A 16,324-nucleotide genomic window follows, 5' to 3' on the forward strand; every position below is an offset into this window, starting at 1 on the left:
TATTTATATTCTAATTTCAATATAAAGAAAATATCACTTTTTTTGCATTCTGTATAATAGGGAAAGATGAACTGTATAATAGGGAGATATGAATACTTTGAAATTATTAAAATAAAACAAATTTTAAAGCTGTTGATCCAGCTTCAGAATTTTACCTACCTTTCAGATATTCAGAAATGCGCGATTTCCAGTTTTATGCTCTGGGTTCATCAGAAATAACTTGGCCTAGATGTTAACAGTACAATACTGGATCATATTGAGCAAAAGTCCAACTCAGGGTCTTTCTCCCTATACTTCTGAGGGGGAGCACGGAACTTGGTTGGAAAGTCTGTAAGGAGGAATCTCCAAAATGTTGGGGGCCTCTAGGGGGACCTTGCTGAAGGCAGCAGACCCTGCCTTGACTTTTCCAAACAAGTCTGAGCCCCCAGATGTCTCACTGGAATCTTTATATTTAGACTTCAAAACGTCCTTACTTAAAGACAACACAGACACATTTGTCTTCTCAAGGATGCTTACCCTGCTGATAGTATCTAATAGTTAATTTTAGTTTAAGCTGTTGTTACAATAAAAGCTTAAGGAGGCAGGTGAATGGGGCTGTCTGGTTCCTTTAGCCAGGCAGTCCCTTAGCCCTCTCTTTCACAGAAACATGTGTCAGAGTAATCCATTCATCCGTTGCTCAGGGTCTGCTGGTCAGCCCCAGCATGCTTCTTTTTCTTTTTTTTTTTTCTTTTTTAATGTTGGGTCTCTATTTTTTTTAAATGTTGTGTCTCAAATCAAATATATATATTGATCTGAGAGAGAGGAAGGGAGAAGGTGAGAAAGATAGAAACATCAATGAGAGAAACATTGAATGGCTGCCTCCTGCATGCCCCCTACTGGGGATTGAGCCCACAACCTAGGCAAGTGTCCTGACCATGAATCGAACTGGTGACCTCTTGGTGCATGGGTTGACACTCAAACACTGAGCCACACCAACTAGGCTCTCCTTATACTTCTTTATAAAGGTATATTTTCTCTCCTCAGGTATACCTTGAATTGTTTTTTAAATTATGTTAAAGATAAATTATTTTAAAAATATTTCTTCCTCTAAATAATAAATAAAAAAGCTTAATGCCTACATCTAAGGTAATAGCACTATGGGCTGTCTTTACCTTAAGAGCACTATTAATGGAATTAGTGAATGTTGAGGCATTAAAACCTAAACACTAAGGTTCAACAATTAGGGGTTCAGTTTGTGACAAATAGTTGGTGAAAATAATTGAAGATGGAGAAGGGTGGGCAGTGTTATAACAAAAGAGGAGTTGATAAAAGGGCGGGGGGAGGAAATGATGTCCCTGTGGAGATGTGTCTGGCAGTGCTAACAAATAGCTCCACAGCCCTGATTTCCCTGGTGGTGATCTCTGAGCTCTAGGGCTGGGCAGCCGAAGCAGAATGAATGGCAATAATTAGATTCTGATGAGTGAAGGACCCACACGAGGGCCAATGTTTCTGGAGGAGTTATTGAAAGAGGAGGAAATGGCCAGATTTCACAAGGATGTAACATCGATGCAGAACCTCCAAGAGTTTTTTAAATGACTGGGTTCTTCCCACTCACCTAACAGCACATTGCGGGGGTGTGTGTGGGGGGGAAGAGGTGTAGGGGTGGGGGTGTGGGTGTCTCACACACAGAAAATTGATCACAACTGGAGAATTTTAATATGTGCACACTTCCAGTAGTAAGATTCAGGGTCACCCAGAGCTATTATTCAAAGTCAGTATCAGACCATTTAATTTTCTGCTTCAGTTCCTTTCTGCTTCTCCCCCTCCAAACTCAGCCCAATGGCCATCCACCATCTTTTCTTCTTACTTTCATTCTGCCTCTTTTAAGCACTGTTTTTACTCTGAATGGAGTTTTTATGACTGATGTCTCCAGGTACTGTATCTATTCTCCTTAATGAAACCCTAGTTGGATTGAGTGCTAATAGCTCAACAAGCATTTTATGACCCGTATAAAGGAAGTGTTTAGAGTGGACATGAGCGTACTTAGCACACAGCTTGGTAAATAGAAAATGGGACATGGGCAGTGCTGTTACGGCTATGAATGATTTGTGGCGACTTTCATGGCAGCTGCTTTTTCTCTTTTGTTCCTTACTGGAAGCCCCAGAATCCATTTAAGTTCTCTCCAAAAGCTAAGTCTGAAACAAATGGTATAGTGACAGGTGAAAAATGTAAGTGGAAAAATGCTGCCAGGGGCTACAGTATGCCAATGCGTTAATCCACTTGGACAAAAGGCGGTGTGAAATGTCTGAAAACATGCCCGCTTGTCTTTAACTGCCTAGGCACTTTGTGCTTCTTTCGATAATCGTATCGCAATTCATTTGATATTATGATTGCTTTCTACACTTCACCATTTCCTCTTACTCACATCCATTTCTAAGCTGAGAAACTTCATTTTCCCCCCATTCCTTTTGCTTTTCCAATGATTCAGTTCTGATTTAGCATTTGTGTCAAAGAATCAAACTTACTGGGTTGTAGGTGAACAGACACAGGTATACGTAGTAACTGAACTAATAATACAACCAGCTGCTCCTGCTATTAGCCCAGCAGATGTCTCCTGCTCAGCTTATTCTGGTGGGAAAACTAATAAACCTTATAAGTTTAAAAAAAGGGGGGGGGGAATAAACATGTTTTTAGAGAGACTGTTCTGGGAAGAGACTGAATAGAGAATGATTGAATATCAAGTGGCCACGCGTTTATATAGTGAAATCTGGCTGTGCTCCATTTCAAGGACAGGGTGACACCTGGAAGGCCCTGGCTGTGTGCTCCTCGGGTGCACAGGCACTTTCAGAATTCTAAAATGTGGGCCAGCTTTTCAGTCCTGCGAGTAGTTCATTAGCTTCCCAACTGCAAATAACTGGCTCATTTCAATACGCAGATCACGAAAGAACGTGACTTTGAAGTAAGTAGCTGATCCCATGATATATCTATCATTTCATATCAAATAAAACTCAGCTAATGACAAGCATTCAAGTACAGGTGCCAATTAATACGGAATGAATTGAGATTGTGAGTCTCACGCTCAAGATTACATTGAGATGATGACATTAATAGTAATTAAATTAAGACAGCCTAGGTTACTTGGATTTTTTATGAGGTATTAGGATCATTGCTGAACACTATAATATTTTCATAGCAATGATAGAGTATTATAATGTACACGTGGATCACAGCAGTTATTTATTGATATGTATCATTATAATTATTTGAATAAAAATTATCTGAGTCATAGCTACCATTCAAGTGCCTAAATGCGTAATATTTTATTTAATCTTCATATAAACCTTGTAAAGTTTGTGCCCCCATCCCCCGTTTTACTAAGAAACTGGGTCAGTGAGTTGAAATAACTGCAGTCACAAGACTGAAAAGTGGCAGGGCTGGGATTCCAACCTAACTCCATGAGACTCGAAAGCCCATGCTCCCTCTCTTTTGCTATGGACCGCCTATTACATATAAAATATGTTATTTGCATTAGTCAATTTTATTTATAAGCACTTTTACAACATTTTCTATTATTTTTTTCTTTTAATAAATTTTAAGATAGTTTTAGAAATTAATTTGTCAATAAGGACTCTAAGAAAAAAAGAAGAAATTAAGAAATCAGAAAATAAAACATGGAAACACAAGGAAAGAACCAAACATAATAAAGATCAATTAGCTCCTTTCTACGTAGCTGCCCTAAGCCATGAACCTGTCCACCCCTCTGCCCCGTCAGAAAAGAAATGTATAACAGCACAGGCACAGCAGAAGTTGATTCTTGCTCATGTAACAATCCTGGTTGGGTGAACAGGTCCGTGGGGCAAACTTTTCTCCTATTTGGGTTCCCAGGCTGACAAAGGTCCTGCTTTCTTCCAGCTGCGGGCTTCTCAGGTTGTCCTGGAACCTTTCTGCCAGACAGAGAGGAAGATAGACTGGAGACGTCCTGGGAGATCTGTTGAAGCTAAACCTGGAAGCAGATCACATCACTTCCACTCACATCGTGGTCAGCAGGCCCACTTCATTGCAAGGGAGCTTGGGGAATGTCATTTGTCTGCCATAGAGGAAGTGAATATGGATTTTGTTGAATAGGGTAGCTATTTCTTACACAATTAGAAGACCCGCATTGTGGCCTAGAAATTCTAATTCATTTCCCTAATCCATTTCATCTCATAGAGGATAGAGCTTCACCTCCCTTCTCCAACTCCCACACTTCCCTTCCATGTCTTGCTTTGTGCTGATAACCTTGTTTCCAATTTCATAACCTCTCACTGTCAGTATCTGCCAACTGATCAGCCTCAGTACCCACAATCCAGGCTTCTATACTGTTATTATTGATGATCTCCCCAAAACCCCATCTAAGACAAACCTCTGCTTCCTCCTTCAAGGTACAGCCCATCACTTCTGATCTACTCAAGTAAATTACTCCAAGTCTTTTCACTCCAGATCCATACATTTTTAAAAATATATATTTTATTGATTTTTTACAGAGAGTAAAGGAGAGGGACAGAGAGCCAGAAACATCGATGAGAGAGAAACATCGACCAGCTGCCTCCTGCACACCCCCCACCGGGGATGTGCCCGCAACCAACGTACATGCCCTGACCAGAATCGAACTCGGGACCTTTCAGTCCGCAGACCGACGCTCTATCCACTGAGCCAAACCGGTTTTGGCAGATCCATACATTTTTTGTTTATCTCTCTATTGGATGATTCCATCATCAATCAAATATAAAACAACTCCTCCCACTAAAAACATATTTATAGCTTCATTTTTCTGCCAACTTTATAGGAGTTTGTTCAAAAGCGTTACTTATATTCCCTATTTCCAATCTCATTCCTTCCATTCACTTTGAAATTTACTCCAATCATTCTAACCTCTCTACAAAGATAGCTCTAGTCAAAATAAAAAATTGATCCCCACTGCTGTATCCAATAGTCAATACTCAGTTCTTAACTTGCTCATCAGTACTTAACACACTTCATTACCACCTCCTTCTTCAAACACTTTCTTCTCTGGGCTTCCGGGATGATGTCCTTCTGGTTCTTCACCCATCTCCCTTGCTGCTCCTCCTTGTCTGCCCTCTAAACATTGGAAAGACATGTTTAAATTCTCATTCTCTAAAATCTTCTCTATCAAATGCTTTCTCCTCAATAACCTGTCCTAGTTTCATGACTTAAAATTCATCTAGATGCTGGTATTTTCTAAGTGTATTTTTCCAGCTCAGACCTCCCCTCTAGAATCCGAATTCATACATTCAATTGCTGACTTGACATTTCCAGTTGGAAATTTAATTGGAATCACAACCTTAACAAGTCCAAAAATGAATTCCTGATTCTCGCCATCTCCCCAACAAACAAGTAAACAAGCCTTCCCTTCCCTAATCTTCTCCATCTCAGTAAATGGCAACCCCACCCTTCCAATCCTCAGGCCAAAGAGGAGTGTGATTTTTCTCTTTTTCTCATCTTCTGTTTGGCAAATCTTATTGATTCTACCTTCAAAATGTATGCAGAGCACTCCTCACCACTGCTGCTTCCACCACTCTGATCTGAGCCGCGATTATCTTTCACCCACCTGTATTAATGAAACAGCGTCTGAACTGCTTTCCTGATTTCCATCCCTGTCCCCAGCAATGTATTCGGAAGAAAAGCACGCAGAGCAACCCATTTAAAATGTGAGTCGGATCACGGCACTTTTCTGCTCATAACCCCACACTCCCTTCCGATCTCACTCATGTGAAAAGTCAGTCATTGCATAGGTCAGCCAGACCAGACATGCTCTGCACACGTGGCTCCCCTCTTTCCCTTTCTCACCTCATCCCCCACTCTCCCACCCTCTGCTCCAGCTCTACAGCCTGCCTGCACTCCAAGCATTCTCCTGCATCGAGGCATTTGCTCTGGCTAATTCCTCAGTCTGGAACTCTTTTCCCCAGATGCTTACATGGCTTTCTCCTTAATTTATTTCAGGTTTTTGCTCAAATGTCACCTTATCAGTGAGGCTTTTCTTACCACCCTATACAAATATCAACCCCCAACCACACCAGTACTCCCATACCTTTTATCCCGCTTTCTAGTTCACTGCAGCACTCTTTTTTACCACCTGATATAGCATACACTTCTATGTATTCCCTCAAAGAGCAAGGACCATGTCTTTTTTCTTAATTTCTAGTTTCCATGGCAACTATGTGACACATGACAACAGCTATATTCTTCAACAAACTTTGACAGAAGCTCTATAATGAAATTCACAATTTACACCTTTTCATTTTAGACCACAGTTCTGAAAAGAGTGCTTATGGGGAGGAGAAACCAAGAAGTTGCAATAGCAATTAGTAACAGGTAGAGATTTTACTAAAATAATTAACAGATCAATACTAGTAATAAATCACAATACTGAAAATGCAATTTTTAAAAAATTTGATTGTACAAAGAAATGTTATCTCCTTTCTCATAACTAATTTTATCAACAAAATAAAATAATTTCAAACAAAATCTAATATTTACAACCCTGGAGTCTCCTGGAATAAATTACAATCAATGGAAATCTAAATTTGCTCTACAGATAAATAAAGGTAATCATAATACTAGAGGCCCGGTGTACAAAATTAATGCACAGAGGGGCGGAGGGGGGGTGGTCTACTCAGTCTGTTCTGCATCCCTGCCAGTTTAGGCCTGGTCCAAGGAATCAGGCCTAAACCAGCGGTCGGAGATCCCTCTCGCAGTCTGGGACTGCTGGCTCCTAACCACTCGCCTGCCTGCCTGCCTGCCTGATCGCTCCTATCCACTCACCTGCCTGCCTCATTGCCCCTAACCACTTGCCTGCCTGCCTCATCTCCCCTAACCACTCACCTGACTGCCTGCCTCATCGCCCCTAACCGCCTCTGCCTCGGCCCCTGCCATGGCGGCTTTGTCTGGAAGGATGTCCAGAATGACTTCAGGAAGGTCATTTGGCTGTCCAGTCTAATTAGCATATTACGCTTTTATTATTACAGATTGCAGTATACTTCATAACTTTCCTTCCCAGAGTTACCTTAAAGAGTAAACTCACTTGCATTAAAATAGTTTTATGTGTAAAAAATATTTTAACACAAAAACATACCTATTGTATAATATTAAATTTGCTGTAATGGTTTATCACTAAAATAATATAATTCACATTAATAAAGTATTACACAGAAATGGAAAGTGAAGTCCTTCTTAAACACTAAACATAAATTTTAATATCAGATCTGATCTAAAACTAAATGAAAAAATAATGAAATAGAAACTTATGTTTGTTAATTAACAATTACTGAGATTCATTCTGTCTACTGTATTGTCTCCTAATAATTCAGTCAATTACCAAGTCTTCTTGATTCTACCTTATAATAATCTCATAATGCAGAAACAAGAACTTTGCAGGTGCTTTCTTACTTAACAAAAACAGACTCTCTTCATTGCAGAAAATAAAGGACATATGAACTAACACTTTTTGTGTTTCTATAGACAGATACATTTTTATAATAAAACTAGAGGCCCCTTGCAAGATGATTCCTGCAATAGGGCTTCCTGTGGTGGTCTCTGCCTCCCTGCCTGCTTCCCTCCCTTCTCCCCCACCCCACTTGCTTCCCTCCCTTCTCCCTGCCCCTCCTGCTTCCCTCCCTTCTCCCTGCCCCTCCTGCTTTCCTTGCTTCTCCCCGCCCCACCCCTCCTGCTTCCCTCCCTTCTCCCCGCCCCTCCTGCTTCCCTCCCTTCTCCCTGCCCCTCCTGCTTTCCTTGCTTCTCCCCGCCCCGCCTCTCCTGCTTCCCTCCCTTCTCCCCTGCCCCGCCTGCTTCCCTCTCTTCTTCCCCACCCCTCCTGCTTCCCCCCTTTCTCCACCGCCCTGCTTGCTTGATTCTCCGCAGATTCACTCCCTTCTGCAGAGCTTGGCTTCTTTCTACACTGTCTTCAGTCTTCGCTCTGCACCTGGATATGTAAATTAACCGCCATCTTGGTTGGGTTAATTTGCATACTTGCTCCTGATTGGCTTGTGGGCATGGCTTGTGAGCATAGTGGAGGTACTGTCAATTTGCATAGCTCTCTTTTATTAAATAGGATAAAAATCCAACCACCCAAAGAGATTATTTTTAAATTGCACTTAACTAGGCATGTGCAGCAGCATTTTTGACTGATTGTACTGCTTCTATTGGTGCTTCTAAAGGTAAGCCTCACCTCACCCATTCACCCACACACATTTTCTTTGGGCATCCACTGATAGAAGAAAGGGCAAAGATTACTGAGGGAGGAAGGGGGGCTTGTGGAGTAATCAGCTAAATTGTCTTTGCATTTTTAAGAGAAACAAAATAATTTTATTTTCAGTTTTAGGAAGTACACTCAGATACAATGAGACATTTTCCATTTTAATCCTATTTAAATGAAACCTATTTATGAGAAATTGATTTGGAGAGTGATTCAACAATCAGTTGATGCATTTATTTCTTCCACAGTCATTTGTTGAGTGTCTTCTATTAGTCAGGCACTTTGCAAGGCTATGTGTGTACAGCAATGAAAGACTCACAGTAGCCCTAGCTAGTGGAAGTGCTGGAAAACAAGCAGGGAGGTTTAATCCATCTGATAAGCTTATGTCAGAGGTATTTGCAGACAGTGAAGGTTGCACATATCCAGGCTTGAAGAGATGGGGAAAGATTCAGGTACAACCATGCAGTAATCCAGTTCCAACAGAATTATCCCTGTTTTGCCAGGTGAGAGGTGAAATGGAATGTCCCCATCTATATGTTTAGACGACTATGACAGTTGTATAATGGTGATCTCTAAGGTCCATTATTGGTCTATATGATGTTAGTTCCATAAGAGAGATATAGCCAAAGTGGAAGGAGATGTCAGAGGAGAGAGAGAAATAGAGAAGGTAATATCCAAATTTGGGATGTGCTTGGAAGAATGAGCTAGGATTTTAACTGGTAGCAGTGGGAGAGGATACTTCTTGGAAAGGACCAGTCTGAGTAAAGATTCAATGGCCTTTAGTAATGGAAAACAGTATCTGAGCGGCTGCAGTCCTCCCTGTAAGCAAATAGGTTTAAAGGCATTGCAAGAGAGAATGTGTGCAAGGCCACTATGGGTCCTTAATCTAGATGGTTGGTCTTCAGTCAGGCTGGTTCTCAATTTCGTGAGTGATAGAGATTAAAAAGAAGTAAATGTGCAAAGGTTTTCTTTAGAAAATAGTTTTAAACATGTGTGCAAGTCACACATTTTTATTTTCCCAGGAGAAATAATTAATGGGTTTCCTTGTAAACAAAGAACATATTATAAAATATTAGGAGAAATTCCTGACCTTAAGTAGTTTATAATCCAGTGAGTGAACTAGCTACATATACATGACTAAAGAAGAGGAGTTAAAAATACGAAGCATTTTTATACAGATACAAATCACTATATATGGCAGTCAGTTGGCAAGGACATTAGATGTCCCTAAATGTTACTTTTAGGAGAAATATTCTAAAAAGCCTTTAAGCCAGAACTGGTTTGGCTCAGTGGATAGAGCGTCGGCCTGCAGACTGAAAGGTCCCAGGTTTGATTCCGGTCAAGGGCATGTACCTTGGTTGCGGGCACATCCCCAGTAGGGGTTGTGCAAGAGGCAGCTGATTGATGTTTCTCTATCATCGATGTTTCTAATTCTCTATTCCTCTCTCTTCCTCTCTGTAAAAAATCAATAAAATATATATAAAAAATAAATAAATAAAAAATAAAAGCCTTTAAAATAGTGACTCATCCCAATCATGCTATATAATTTAAATGATCCTAGGAATCCTATATAATAAAAGCCTAATATGCAAATTGTTCAACTGGGAGTTCAACCGCTGGCTATTATGTGCACTGACTACCAGGGGGCGGCACGGAACATGGCGGGTGTCAGTGACGCTGAGCTGGCAGCAGGCAGCAGTGGAGGTGCTGCCAGCCCCAATGAGCCCAACAAGAGGGAGAAGAGGGAGGGAGCACAATGGGATGGTGGAGCAGGTGAGCAGGCAGAGTCAGGCCAAGGCAGGTGCGAGTGGAGGCCCGGTCACCCTGCCGATCGCCCCATAGATGGCGACCAGCGGAGGTGGCAGGAGGCAGGGCTGCCACCTGGCTCCCAGGCTCTGAGGGAGCTGGGTGGGGGGCCTGGCCCTGATTAATTGCCCGGCAGGTGGGATGGTAGAGTAGGTGAGGGGGCGGTACCAGGCCATGGCGGGGTGCCAGGCGGGGCTGTGGGGCTGCAAGGCTGGGGGCGCGAGCTGGGGCTATGAGCTTGGGGGTATGAGCTGGGGCCCAATCCCCGCAGGCCACCCTGAGGGACCCCACCAGTGCATGAATTCATGCACTGGGCCTCTATTTTATTTATAACAAGAAATATAAAAAGATAACTTTAGATGATTTAATTTCCATCTTAATTTACTTTCCTAAGTAAATTAAACAAAAAAGGGAAACAATTTTTATGGTCACATTTCTACTGTATGTGTGGAGTTTCATTTAAGCCATTTAACTTAACTCTCAGGACAAGAAGGTAAGTTTAATATACCCATTTTTCATTTCAAACAATTGAGGTTCAGAGTGGTTAAGTGATTTATCATGGATGGTACAGATGGAAAGTGGACGGGTAAGGGTTCAAAACCAGGCCCAACTCCCAAGCCCTTCTCTCTCTGCTACATTGCTCTCTACAGGGGCAGATAAGGGGAGATTTCATTTTCGCTGATGTAACATAACCCCTCTAGAAACCTCAGCAACTTGGCTCTAAAGTCTCTTCTTTTGCAGTAAATAATATTTACATGTGCACAATGCTAACTACATTTCCCAACCCATAGGAAAAGCAAATTTTATAGTATTAAACAACTCACATTAGAAAATTAAATTTATGGAGTATTAAGAACATAGTGGAGCCCACATTTGTTCTTCATATGTTATAATTGTCACTTCTGGGGTTTAGATATCTGCCAAAGGATTTATTTTGAATTCCCAAATGTAATTTTACTGCAGTATTTCAACATTTGTGAGTTTCATATATTTTAAAATTGCTTAGTTTGATGCTATCTGTGGAATAGCCTTCTATTTTAAAATATAAAAATCTGTCTTCAATTTTATCACATGGCTACTTATCAACACTATTTTAAGAGTGTTATTATTTAACTCCTTACATACATTTTACTATAAACAATGTCTCCCAAGTTTTTCTTCTACCTGTCAGTTTCCTCTTATTTAGGGAAAAAAAATTAGTGAAAAGTCAGTATCCTTTTAGTAGTGCATATCTTGCACATAAAAACTAAGGTGGGTGGAAATGGCTGAGATTTATTTTTTCTATTTTTATAGATTTAACTGTGTAAAGTACAGCTATTGTAATTTAAGATGGAGGTGGGGAAATAAACTAAATTTTCTTTGAAACTTGTTTGTTTCATATCCCCAAAGCAACTCAGGAATCTTGTGCTCTGACTTTCAGAAAATTATTGCAATGGCAGTATACTTCCAGAAGCAAAGGTAAAAGCAAAAAACATCCATTAAATTGCTGCTTTTTCAAAGTTTCCCATTTTGGTAAAGTCAAATGCATTATAAAAGCAAAAACAGTTCCAAATGGCTAACTAGGCTAGAAACCACATTCTGAGATTCTCTGGTGTCGTCAGCCTAAAAATCCTCCTTTCTTTGCTTAGACATAGTAGTACTTGGGTTTCAAGGTTACAGTGAGGATTAGAGGCATTGTCTCTAATGCATATGGCACAGAAGCTAGCTCATGGAAGGTGTTCTTGTAGCTTCTGTTGTTACTCTTTCTATTTGTATTCAGTACATTGTTATGGAATGATAGGTCTTGTGGCACCAACTTGGGTCCACCATAAAGAGGGATTGCTTTTACTGCTCAGTTTTATAATGACTCTTGACTGGCCTACCTAGATCAGCAGGAAGGCCACGTTCCCGATGCTTTCACCCCCAAGCAAACATGAGCACAGCTGCATACACCACCACCATTACCCAGAGGCCCCCAGTGTAGATTACTCATCCAAGAACTTGGCCCTGGATTACTCATCACCCAGAGACTGCCAATAGGTGCATTTTCCCCCCAGGGTTGCTGCTCTTGCCAGCACATAGCAGCACCATGTTCCGGATGGCTGAACACCTGCAACAGCTGCCCTGAGGTAAAGAAAGAATGAGGGTGAGTCCAGAACGAGCCTTTCATCGGAATCTAATTCAGCCAAAGGGAGTGCTAAGGTGAAGAAGTTGCTTGGGGTTTCAAATGGCACATGATACGTGCTAAGCAGCGGTATTAATTCCACTCCAAATAGTGTCAAACCAAAAATAATCATATATTAAATAAAATAAAAACCAGTCACTTTTTCTGCTTGTAGTAGCTAGTTAAATAATAATGTTCAGAAAACAATACAAACATGCTTTTGAGTGTGCATGGCGGGAAGAGCAAGGGCTCTGGACTCAGCCCCAGTTGGAACCTTGCTCAGTGACTTAGGGCTGCACAATCTTGGACATATAGCCTGACCTCTTTAAACTCTGCTCATGTGTAAAATTGGCATACTCCATATTTTTATATATAATAAATATAATGGCTGGCACATTATAAGCATTCCATAAATAGTCACTCTTACAATGTATTATTCTTTCTAAAAAGCAGTTTTCTCCTCTGGAAAAAAATGATTATAATAATATCTATGGGAAGCTTATTATGAGAATTAGAAATAGCAATTTTTAAAGTACATGAAATAGCAATTTATAAAGTTGATGCCAAATTAAAAAAAAATGGTAGAACAAATTGGTAAAAGTTCATAGTTTGGGGATGGAGAATGAGAAATTTAAATAGTGATTTAAAAAATTGAATACTCTATCTGATTTTCTGTGCCTTCAATTCTTCAGAACATAGAGCAGTGACATCCAGAAGAAATAGAATGCAAGACACACAAGTAATTTTAAAATTTCTATTGGCCACATTAAAAAAGAAAGAAAAACTGAGATGAAATTAATTATTGATTTAACCCAATACACCTAAAATATTCATTTCAATATGCAATCAATATAAATTATTATTAGTGAGATATTTTATTATTTTATATCCTCTTCCCTCCCCCCAAAAAATTATCCAAGTCTGGTGTGTATTTTATATATATAGCACACCTCAATTTAGCCCAGCTACATTACAAGTTCTCATTATGCTGGTGCCTACCGTATTAAAGAGCACATATATGATCACTTGACAATCATCTAAACATTCAATTCTAGAACCAATCCTGCCTTCAGATAGGAAAATTTTGGGATCTGAGGTTAAATGTCTCAAGTGATTGAGAGCAGTCAATATGACTCCAGTTCCAACAAGCTTCTTTTGTTCTGATCCCACCACATGCCTCAGTCTCCCCACAACTACAGGATTTGCCAGAGCAGGAGGCAGCAGAGCTGAAACATAACCCCACTGCGGGGTTCACCGCACCAGCCTCTGAGCCCTTGCACTGCCAGACAAGTGTTCACATTTGAATTCCTTATGTCTCTTCATTAGGTGTAAGAGCCCACCTCCGGGATTTTCCCTAAAAGTTACGCATCACATTATGTTTTACAAAGGACAAAGTCCCAGAGACAGAAAGAACTTAATGATCATGTAGTCAGAGGGCACAGTGCAGAGGAGGGCCATAACAAAATTGTGAAAATGATGGTGGGAATGTGGTTTCAAAAGACACTAAGGATAAAATTCCGTCATCTCCTGTAAACTGAATAGCCATAGTCTCACCTGGGCCAAAGACAAACTGAACAGTGAGGTAAAGATTAGAAATATTGTTGGCATGAGAGAGATTATAATCCTGGGAACATTGGCAGGCAAGTGGAAAGGTAGAGTTCCCCTTTGTGTCCAAAGAGATTCAGACTGCCTCATAGACTCTAATGTGATGGTACAAACACAAGTAAGTACACATATAACTGGCCGTTCTCCACGTAGCAAAGTAAAAATAACTGATTTGGGGAGGGGAGGTAGCGCAGAATAACCAAGAGTGAGGAAATTCACCCAAAGACTTTTGTCAATGGTAACCTGGGGAATTACAGATATGGATAGTGGCTTCTATCCAAATAATGGGATAATGAGAAGCAGAAACGGATTATATAGGAAAGAATAAAAGAAATATAGGGTGGAAACTGAGGTGGAGCAAAACTCGGAGGATAGAAAGCTAAGCTAAATACATATTTCTCCATAATTTTCAAAGACATGGTGGATACTAGGTTTCTCGAGTTCTGCAAGATGTGTGTTTGAGTGTAACCTATTTAAATATTAAATGCCCAGGTTTCTCGAGCAGACTAGACACTCAGGCAGATGGTTTCTTGGTTGTATTCAAGCTGGTTTATCAGACATATTCTGGTTGGCCATTAGCCATGGAGAATTGAATAAGTAGATTACAGTTTGGCCTAGCAATTAATTCACTTCTAAACTTAGTTACTCATCAGTAACTTATTAAGAATATAGATTTATCGGTTTCAACCATGGAGATTCTGACAATATAGGTGTGGGTTGAGGCCCTAAATTTGTATTTCTAACAACAGTTCCAAGTATTTGTGATTCAGTGGTTCCACTGGAAACAGTTGGGTCAAGGTACAATTCAAGAACCTTCCACTGCTGAGGTTCCATGTCTCTGACCAGAAAACAGATCATTACATGCAACACTGAAAGCCCTTGATATAACTCCCAACGCTTCAAAGACAGGCTGGGAGAGTCAACTGCCTCAGCCATTCTTAGAGATCACTGGAATATCTTCACTCAGTTGTTGGTACACACATGTGGAGAACCCAGGATTTTTCTCCAAGTAGCCCTTAGAATAGAAGTTAGATGAGACTTTAAGTCAACCCCATAAACATTGAATGAAAAATATATGGTTATATAATGAAATATTTCCATTGTTAATTTTTACCAGTTAACATGGCACAGCCTATGTCGGAATACTTCTACACATAAGAGAATGCAAGCAGGAGTTGCACATCCTCTTTTGTTTAACTTGTTTGTTTTTTTCTGCTTCTCCAGAACAATAAAAGCCAAGTACAATAGGGAAAGAAATATTCTCAACAATTGCTATAACTTTGTGAAATGAGATATGAAAAAATACATTTTTATTTATGCCTATTTATCCCTCTGAGCTTAAACTAATCCTGAAGAGTTTGAGCAGAGCCAGCAATGCTAATGTGCTGAACCAACAGGTGATTTTAATTTACTTGCTATAAATTGTTGAGGGGGACCTATGCTAAGTCCCTCCTCATTAATTCCTCTGCATCTCCTTTCCTGGAGTGAAAGTTGCTGATTGCACAGATAGGATTCAAAATGAAAGGCTGCACTGAGCAGAATAGGGAATGTCAGCGTTTGGTTGCCACTATTGGGATGCTCTCCCATTGGAGCCAATACATCAAAAATCCTCCAGTCTGCAGAAACCATAAAATAATGCTGGGGGACATTAATATGATTTAGCAACATTTTGTCCAACTAAGGAAGTATAAAATTTATTAGTTCTTTTTTGAACATTTATAAATAGCTTAACTTTATGCTGGAATCCAAAAGTAAAAACATAAGGAAACTGTTTTATATTATACAAAAAAAAGGTGTCAAGAATATGTTCCTATCAAACTGCCCAATGCCACCAATCTCTAAACAATTATATAATAATTCCATAAACAATTATTTATTTTCTATTATATTCAAGACATATATTATTACTTCTGGGGACAAGAATGAATATGATATGGTGCCTGTCAAGTTCAAGGACAAAAAAGGTGTAATATCCTGAAGAAAATACATAAAACACTACAAAACTTGGAAGTATTCAGTCTGCATTTAATCTCCCATGCATGGCTTAATTGCTCTCTTCATTTATTTTCTATGGTGTCATATAGAGAGTAGTCAGTCTTAGGTGTATTCAATGCCTCAAATACAGAACCAATCCTAACAGGAAAACTGTAAGGTTTGAGATGTGAGGCTTCAGAGATAATTAGGAAAACATTGAGTGTTGTTAAATGTCAGATTAAAATTAGGCATAGTACATCATTGATATACTATTGTATATAATTACAACATCATTGTAATGGCATGCATTAAAAATTCTGTTTAATGTTGTCCTAAGTCCCAAACTCCATTGTTTACCTTGCCTGTGTCTAAGTTCTCACTGCCCTCTGTTTGCCCAGCTGAAGAAGCAGTCACCGAGTAGTTATGAACAAGGATTGGGGTGTTAGAGAGACTCAGTTGAAATCTTTGCTTTGCTTTTTTACTAGTTATGTACTATTGGTCAAGGTCTTACTCACTCGAAGTTTTAGTTCCTCATCTATAAAACAGAAATATTAAAGAACTACTCA

The sequence above is a fragment of the Cnephaeus nilssonii genome (genome assembly GCF_951640355.1).
Source record: "Cnephaeus nilssonii genome assembly, chromosome: 9".
Classification (NCBI taxonomy): Eukaryota; Metazoa; Chordata; class Mammalia; order Chiroptera; family Vespertilionidae; genus Cnephaeus; species Cnephaeus nilssonii.